Source organism: Magnolia sinica, chromosome 6 (genome assembly GCF_029962835.1).
Source record: "Magnolia sinica isolate HGM2019 chromosome 6, MsV1, whole genome shotgun sequence".
In the NCBI taxonomy this organism is placed as follows: Eukaryota; Viridiplantae; Streptophyta; class Magnoliopsida; order Magnoliales; family Magnoliaceae; genus Magnolia; species Magnolia sinica.
The window spans coordinates 4,497,832-4,507,885 of record NC_080578.1 but is presented as its reverse complement, the minus strand read 5'-3'; positions in this window follow the sequence as shown (position 1 = coordinate 4,507,885).

Genomic DNA, 10,054 nt, shown 5'->3' with positions numbered 1-10,054 from the left:
ACAATGTTGGTTAAATGTCCGCATTGTAACTCTCCTTAAGGCCCATTGATAGGCCCATACTTGTTGATAGTTCATTACTTTATAACATGCTTAGTGCACTTCTATGATTCATGTCCATACGCATCATATGTATGCTTGAGATGAGGAATGTTTGATCATAGCATAAGCCGTTGGGCTGAGACATTTACGGGACTCTTTATGAGACGGAGTGCCCCACATGATTGCGTGGTACGCGCAGGATTGCTGCATGATTGTACGGTGTGACTCATGCATCTCCCATATGTGTGACTTGATCACCGCACGCCCTAACGACATCGGGCGTGGCTCCACAGACACATCGTGGATGGCCGTATCGGATCAGGAAATGCTTGGTTCTAGCTGTGGGCACTTAGGATGTCCTTGGGTGAAAGTCCTAACCTTTTTGGTACCAGGAGATGCTCCAACGTCTGACCGAGTGGATACACGAGCGCCGAGTGCCGAATACCGTGAGGCTGCGTCTCCCACTCTTTCGTGGTCGGTTGGAAGGGGGTGTGGCCTTATCCGCCCGAGTGAGGGGCTATAAGCTAAGCTGAGTTTGACCACTCGTAAATGAATCCGCTATCGACGAGCCGGTAGGTATTGGCAGTCTGGCGGATAGTGTGGTCTCTTCCACTTGCTTGCTGTGCAGCTAGGAGGAGGCAGTCGGTGTGAGGTGTATTAGACCCGGTGATATCCAGAGAGGAACGTATTGATATGGGTACTTGATGAGTACTCGCACGCTTGTTTTGCATCTCGCATATGACATTTGGCTACATAGGCCTTGCATCGCATGGCCTTGGTATGGCCGATAGCATTCATGCCTTGCATCACATAGCTTTGATATAGATGATAGCATTCATGGACTTACCGCATATTTCCGCATTACTCTGATATTATACACTTGGCACTCGCCTTACACACACTTTCACCACCCTCTAAGCTTTCTATAAGCTTATGCACGATAGATGCGTGCAGGTGGCGTTAGGTTGCAGCAGCGTTGAGCTTGGAGCGTGCAGCCGAGCTTCTGGAGTTTCTTTTACTTTCACTATATTGTATTTCCCTTTCATACGCATTGTACTTAAAGTCTTTGATTTAGTGGATATGTGGTGTTGTTGTTTTGTGACTTGGTTATGCTTGTGGTTATGCTCCATTACAAAAAAAAAATTCATACTGAAAATCCTCCTTTTAGGATCCCAGGATCGGAATCTGGCGTATGGGGGTTTGGAGCCGAGAATGGGGTGCTACGGAGGCTGTCGGCACCGGATTCGGCAATCGGGAATTTTGTAAGCCCGTTTTCCGAGTTTGGGGCGTGACAAGGTTGGATGTCAAATAAACATTACGAGAAAATTAAAGTGGGTCCAGGAATTTTTTTTAGTGATGAGGGGTTCGATTAACAGTTTTTCTTATCTCCTTCAATTTTAGTCTGCTTTCATAAAATAATTGGAAAAACGGATGGACGGCGTGGCTGTAGAATACATACATCAAGGTGGGCCCATGGTAGGGGCCGCACCGTCTTGAGTGATGCCGGGGCCGTACCTAATCCGTTCCGTATAAATAGCCGAAAAGTAGAAAGAGATAAAAAGTACTCTGGCAGAGTGTCATGGGACGCGGATTGCGTCCTACCCCCGCCCGGACGGTAATCCGTCCCGGCAGGGCTCCGTGGGGTCACGCCATTAATCGTTTTTCTAAGGTCATTTTAATACATGAACTAAAAAAATTGGCATGTAAAGGGGGCTTAAATGTACCACAAATTGGGGATTTAACTTCCACCATTAAAAACTTCTTGGGAGCTGGAAAAGCTCTGGATCAAGCTGATATTTGTGTTTCCACTTCATCCACGTCTGCATAACCTTATTAATAGGTTGGATGGTAAAAATGGCATCACGGTAGCCCTTAGAAAGGTTTCAACGGTGAGTGTCATTACCACTACAGCTTCCTTTTATGTGGTCAAGTGGAGCGGTGGATGTTCTTAAATTTTTGTCTCATCACTTAAATGGACCTGAGAAAAGCGATGAAAGGCGTGGATAAAACACTTACATCACGGTGGACCCCACAGAGCCCTGCCCGACCGGACGGTAGGACGGAATCCGCGCCCAGTGTCATGACGATCCGCAGGCACTTGAAAATCGTATACTCGGCATACCGAGAAGTTTAAATTTAAACCGTTCAAGTCCAAGTTTAGATGTATCATGAACCAAAAATTAAGTTAATTTGATTAATTGGTGGACACTTGTTGAACGGTCAACAATGAATAATATCTGATGGTCCTATTACAACAAACTAGTGTCGACGAATCAGAGATGAGGAATGTTCAGCCAATATGCTTTGGTTCTGTACCTGGGTATCAATAGTCATTCGCCGCCAGATTAGAAAAAAACTCCCCTCTCTCGTCATCGTTCCTACATAATTGTGAGGTTTGTGTGGCCGGTGTCGGCAGGTTAGAAATGAATAGAGACAATGAAATCTCACTCTATCTTCTCACCCATTACTCAACTGTACCTCTGTTCGGAGAGAAATCCGAGCCATCCAAACAGTGGGAGTTGACCTATTCGAACAATCTAATGACCGTCCATCTAATGGATGGTTAGAAATACTTTCGGAAACGGTACAGATTCATAACATTTTCTATTCGTGATATTGTGCCATGCATGGAGCACGAACCTTTAAAATAGGCTTTTTCCCGAGAATGTTCATGCATCTGTGCAGTATTATAACAGGGAAGTTTAAAAAGCCTTAAGTGTACTCTAGCCGTCCATTCATGACGGATGTCGACCCACACGATCCATGAACCTCGTTGAATCCGTGTCTCACCCCACGTCTCTTTCCTTGCACGGTTACCCACTTCTCCCCTCTTGATTGCTCTTCAATGTACATGACTGTGTACGAGTTCTCAATTCTGACAAGTGGGGTCGATGGCTCGGCAATCCGGACAGCTAATCTGGGAAACGGATTGGCTACTCCCCTTGCCACCAGCCCGGTGGCTGGTGGTCGGTGCTCTGTGGGCCCCACCATGATATATGTGTTTCATCCATTCCGTTCATCCATTTTTTACGGATCATTTTAGGGCTTGATCCTAAAAATGAGAGGGATGTAAGTCTCAGTTGGACCACACCACAAGAAAACAATAGTGATTGGATATCCACCATTAAAATCCTCCTAAGGCCTGATCTACTGTTTATTTGACATCCAATCTGTTGATTAGATCACACAGACCCAGATGAAGGGCAAAAAACAAAGATCAGCTTGATCCAAAACTTTTATGGCCCCCAAAAAGTTTTTAATGGTCAACGTTCATTCAACACTGTTTCCGTAATGTGATCCACTTGAGATTGTGATATACCTCATTTTTGGTGTCATACCAGAAAATGATCTAGAAAAATAGATGGACAGCATGGATGAAACACATACATCATGGTGGGGCTCACATAGCACCGACCACCAGCCATTGGCTGGTGGCAGGGGAGTAGCCAATCCATTTCCTCTAATCTGTTGCTGGTCACTTGTAATGGACCATCTCTCAAATAGTGCTGGATGTGATCTACACTCAAACGGAATGTGGAGTCCTTTGTTGAGGAGTAATTCATCTAGTATAGAGATGTGGAGAGATCTGGTCGGTAAATTTTCCACCCTTATACGGCGGTTGCAGAATCTTGGAGGGCATTCTCCATTCGGCTCCTTTATTTTGGGTTTCTTTCCTCATCCTTTTAATTTTAAAGTTTCTATGTAGTGATGTCATCGTCGTTTAATCTTTGTTTCTACGCACTCTGCTTTCTCACATAGTTCTACTTTCAACAAAACAACAAAAAATAAATAAATAATAAGAAAAGAAAAGGAAAAAGAACAGAAAAAGGAAACGTATATATTAACCTCTCGTTCTTGTTTGTTATCATCTCTCTTCCGTCTTCGATTTTCGAATTCTGCCGTGCAGATCTACACAACCACAAGCAACTTAGCCACCAGCTGATTAAACCAAGGAAACTATGGATGGAATATGATAAGAAGCGTGAGTAGTCAGCTGAGAATAGCCTTCCTTGACGCAAGCCCTGATCATCCTACCATTATATGTTTGAAAAGAAAAAAAAAAGAAGAAAGAAAAGAAAAAAAGGCTACTTTATCTGATTAATTAATAAATGACAATAAAATTAAAGACAATTAAGTCTCACATACAAATAGTTGCATTATTTATTTACTTATTTTTTATGGAATCCAATTTGCGAATATTCTCAATAATCTAATGGTGGGGAGAAGAAGAGGCGAGCTTTCTTAGCATTTTTATGTGATCAATGAAAGTCTTAGGATAATCAAAAATCCCCTTCTTCCCCATTTGGATACCACCCAATAAGATACTTTTCCTACTGCTATAGATAAGTAACTTATTTGAGATAAGTAAAGTGTAGTTTAAAATCAAATATAAATAACTTCTTATTTAAAAATACTTAATCACTTTAGCTTAATAAGTAAAAATCAAAGTAAGCTACTTGAAACATAATTAGCTTATCTTAAGTAACTTAAGATCCAAACATTCCCTAAAAATGAATGTTCCTAGTAATCTAATGATGGGGAGAGGAGGCAAGCCTTCTTACAATTTCCCTACAATTAGTGAAAGTCTTTCTCCAAATTGATACCCCATTTACTAAGGGAACTAATCACATATATAAGCAACAGCCACACAACCATAGCAGCGTACCATGTTTTTTCCCCCCACACAAATTCAGCAAACATGGCGCTTGCATTGTGACAGTAGGCCCAAAACATCAAAATCACCTATTTCTAAAATTAAGCTAATTATGTTAGGGAAAAACACCTACACATAATCATTTTTTTTCTGTTTTCTTTTTTTCTTTCACGAGCATATAATCAATGGTTTGACAATTTACATAGTTTGATAAGAGAAAAGAGGAAACCAAGATGAGATTAGTTGGACTCTTATTTATTCTATTATATATATAAAGCTTTCTTTTTTAGTAAAATAATAAAAAACAATAAGTACAGGGCTAACCTCTGATGTAGAGCGAGTCGCACACAGTTACATGGCCAAGATGGATCAAAAAAGGTCCGACAGAAGTGATCCAGACCATCAGACCTTAAATCGGGCATATTTCACAATCTGGAATGAGTTATCTGACATAAAATATATGATTTTAGGGTAGAACGAGCTATTTTAGCTAACCAACCCCGCTATGCTGGGTTGAAACCGGATTTACAAAATACCCCTGGATCGACAGTCGTTTCTCTGTTTTAATTTCGTTTTTACTATAAATAGTAAGTTGTAGTTTGATTATAACTCTTCATCCGTCGGGCTTTAAGAGTTGCGCCCAACATAAAAAGTTCCGTGGATTCGAAATAGTTATCTTCTTGAGGAAGACGGTGCTCGACTTCACGTCCTCCCCTGCGTCAACCTCTCTCTCCCATCATTCTATTATATTTTTTAAAAAAAATTTATATAGAAAAATTATTTGAAAATTGCTACTCTCTCTCTCTCTAAGCATGCAGGACCTTTGGCCATATGATCCCGGGTGAACGAGACTATGTGGCCCATCTATGATGTGACCTCACTGCTAATTGAACTTTGTGGCCCATCTATGATGTCACCAATCTAATTATTATGTAGGAAAGCTGAAAAATCCGTAGGAGGGGCTTTTTAAAGGAAAGGCGCTTGAATTATTGAAAAGACATGCGTGAGTTTTTCTTTCAAGTTGGCTTTTGTAAATATACTCGATTCGAGATGATACCCTGAAGTTATTTTTTTTTGCCAACAAACGGCAATTTCCAGTGCTCCGCGGTTGCATTGGCGCACTTAGTCCGATCCATTGATCTAAACCGTTCGTGTGGTCCAGTGAAGGTTTCATTAGCAACCATTAAAAAAATATCACACTAGTCAGACAAATATTAGCTAGTTAGTCAATGGCCTTAGATACGGACGGCCAAGATCATTTTCATAAAATTAGGTGTAGGCAACAACTTGATACATCTTAGGAATCGCTATTTTATGCAATTGTAGCCAACCGTTCCATGGCTTAGACATGAATGTATTCTGGATTTATCGAACAGTTCGGATTAACCGATTGGACTATTTAAGTTAACACTGCAACTGAGAGCACAATACCTTATAGTGCTCTGAGCGCACAGAAGCATTTCTCTCCTTTATATGCGGTCACAATCCCAAACTTGAATCGACGGTGACATCAATCCGATCGACAGTTGTCACCACCCATCACCCTTTATTGTTTCGTTTGCAGGTACTTATTGATGCTCCATGAAGATTGATACAAGTGGGACCTATCCCACATGGAATGATATCTCGCTTTTCGAATGATCCAAGCCATTTGAATAAAATGGTCCACTACAGCCAATGGCCCTCATCAAAGGAACAAAAGCTCCATGGACTCGATTTGGGTAGTGACCCCTCCAGCACCCAGCTCGATATTGGATGGTGCTGGAAAAGCTTAAGTAAGTGGATTCCATTTATTTATTTATCTCATTTTTAAGATATGAACTTAAAAAATGAAGTAGATTCAAAGCTCAAGTGAACCCTAATGATGCCTATAATTGAGACTTTCATATAACTCTAATGTTTATTTTTCATCTAATCTGTTCATGAAATAACATAAATTTGGAAGAAAATAAAAATACAAAAATCAGCTTGATCCAAAACTTCCGTGGCCCATGATAAGTTTTCAATGGTGGGTGTTCAATCCTTATTGTTTCCTGTGGTGTGGTCACCTTGAATTTTGGATCTGCCTCAATTTTGGGCTTATGAATTAAAATGATATGGAAAAATGGATGGACCGAGTGGATACATCAAATACATACTGGTGGTGTCCACAGACTTTGACCAGTACGAGACCGTTGGCATTAGCTAATGAGGCCACTGCACGAACGATAAGCATCATGAGGAGGACCCCACATGTACAGTTCTTACTTTTTTGGTCAGAACATAAGTCATCATGTCTTATCGATTCGGGTGGCTACGATCTTCTTTTGGTATAGCTTCTGGCATATGATTCATATCTGTACGCACACTTACATCATGTTCAACGTCGTAGCTCCTCGTATTTACGACGGGCTCAGGCAACCCAATCCGCTTATCCTACGCCAGGACTCAGGATCACGAGTGAGGTCCACATGTATAGAATGTAGCATGATCAAAACGGCCCACTTTTTGGGTGGTAAATAGACAGGCCAGTTAAGAAACTGATGCTAAATAGAATATTCTGATCATCGATATGTCTGGATGAATGTACATCCATGAAAATAAAATTTTCAATGGCTCAAATTCAACTCCACAAATCAATGGTCAGAATCATCGTTTCAGCATGATTGTTGGAATGTAAGGTATTCTAAGGAACAGAATCAGGATGGACGATTCCATTTAGCAAACCTGTTCTGTATGTGGGCCCCATGAGATGATGTATTCTTGTGATAAACAGTCGCGACATAGGAAAAACAAACCCCCCTATTCACCTCGGCATTTAAAAAAAAAAAAAAAAAAAAAAAAGCTGCACGTACACTTGATAAAGAGAAGGTCCGGGGTCCAACTCGGCTGGACAATAAGTTACAGTCCACCTAAAAGATAACTTCCTACTTGCATTTATGAAAAAAAATAAACCAAATCAACTCATTAGGATTTAGGAGGACCAAACTTATATTTTTTTTCCTTATCAGTGGCTCTACATTGTTTTCTACAGAGTGACCCATCTAATGAGTATCTAATGAGTGGATATGACTAATTTTTGCATGATATGGTCAACACGGGGAATATAACCTACTAGACGGTTGAATAATGCAAGAACATGAAAAATTAGAAGTTATCAGCAGTGTTGGACGGTAACTTATAGTTCAGAGGGTTAAACTTGAGACCTCCTTAGAAAATGCTTATTGCATGCGTGGCATACCAGTAATTCAAATTAACTTTTACAAATTATGAGTCTGTGTTTGGATGTATCATGAACCAAAAATGACAATTATTTTGTTATACAACCATCAGATTGATAGAACTTTTTAATCGACGGTTACTATTTAAAAAATATATATTCAATGGTTATATTTCAAGAAACAACTGTCCACGAATAAGATGTTTGGATTGGTCCACCACTTGGATTTTCTGACTGTGATTCAGGGATAACAGATTTCACAATTTAGTCTGTTTACTTTTAGTTAATTTATCCCACGTGTACAATTTTTAAGTAAAACCATATATCATGCTGAGGGGACTTCCCTTTAACCCGTTCCTGGAATCCTATGCTATGTGGGGCCACGAGATCTCCCTTTGACATCTACTCTGCACATCCATTTAAACATGTCATTTAAGGGCATGACCTAAAAATATAAAACAGATCTCACTACAACAAAAAGAGCCTTTGGCAGCTGTCAAAAGCGATGGTAAAGATTAAAAACAAGTTTGCATCGGTGAATATTTTACCAGCGCTAATTACCCTTCTCTGACATTTTTCGTGTCGGTAATAATCGGAAAAGCAATGGCAGAAGTTTAAAAATGATCCGCAAAGTCTGTTCAAGCGCCGAAAAAGGTATTGCAAAGCCTAGTTTTCTTGTAATCATATCCAATACTCAAATAAGCTTAACTGGAACCCTAGCCTATGCATGTGGGGCCAATGAGATTTCCGTTTGATATCTATACAATTCTTGAACACGAGCTAAAAAATCTATGCAAATCCAAAACTCAAGCACGCCACACCACAAGAATCAGTATGGGTGTCCAACCTTCTTAAGACTACAGGAGTTTTGAATGAGGCTAATGTTTATATTTTTCAGTCATACGGAGCACCTTATGAAGGGATTGGACGGGGCATAAACAACAGGATGGGCTCAAGAAGGTTTCAATATGGTGATTGTTTCTTGTGGGGCGGCCCACTTGAAGTTTGGAAAGTCATTTTTGATCTCATTCGCTGAAATGAGGAACAAAGAATGAATGGAGTACAGGTAATTGGACATGCGTGGCCCACGCCTAATGAGGATTCCAAGGAATTCCCATTTACCCACAGGTCTAGAAGTTATAAACGTGCTGGCAGCGATATTCCATAGGAAGAACGTTTTCCATGTGAGAGAGGAATGATCACTTGATTAGGCTGCTGACAGAAGCTCTTTGCCCTTCTGTCCCACCAGATCATGATCCCGACCGTTAATCTAAAAGCTCCTGCAGTAGATAGACAGCCTCCACAAAAAGACTCGCGGAGATCTTAGTATTTTATAAATCACCTTTTATGAGTGGTGATTGTTTACTAAATTATTTTATAAATCACCTTTCACGTGACAAATACACGGTGGGGGCTTCTGGATGGATGTCTGGATCATGGCATGGTGGGCCATTCTGGAAACTCCCTGTAGAGAAAAATAATGGGCTTAGTAATGATATTTTGGTCATTTAAGTCTTTCAGTCAATTTATTGAAGAGTTAGGAGGGGCGCTTTGGTAATTGGAGATTTAATTGATACTCTGGCTGTGCGTGATGCTCAATACACATGCACTCAGAAAAGATTGGTTGAGCAATCCTAATCTCTGACTAGTAGACACTTGTTTGTTTAATATGATCATTGATCTAGATATTCATGTAAGTCCCACCTTTGATTGCCTCCTATTGTCAAAAAAAATCTTTTAGATGGGTGATCCTGATCTTCTAATCAAAATGAATGGTCCATATTAACCATAATAAAAATGGTGCCATCATTGATTGAGAGCCTCCATTCATATGGGTCCCACACCTTTCATGGTACATTCCTCTTTTTTTTTAAAAAACTTTGACTCCTGGGTACCAAAATGTTGCGAAAGTTTTTCCCATGCACATAGTTGCATCTAAATTCATATGCATCTGAATCATTAATCACGACCGTCCATTAGGTTCAGACGGCACTTCGTCCTCTGAAAACTTCATACCAATCTGATCTTCCAATAACTGGACCTATCCTCTTGTAAATCTTCTTTTGCATGCCAGTGGACTTACATTTTTTGGTAATCCAATCCGTATTATGTTTCCCAGGAAGCCTATGAAAAGTGGACTGGATCTAATGGACGGTTTAGAT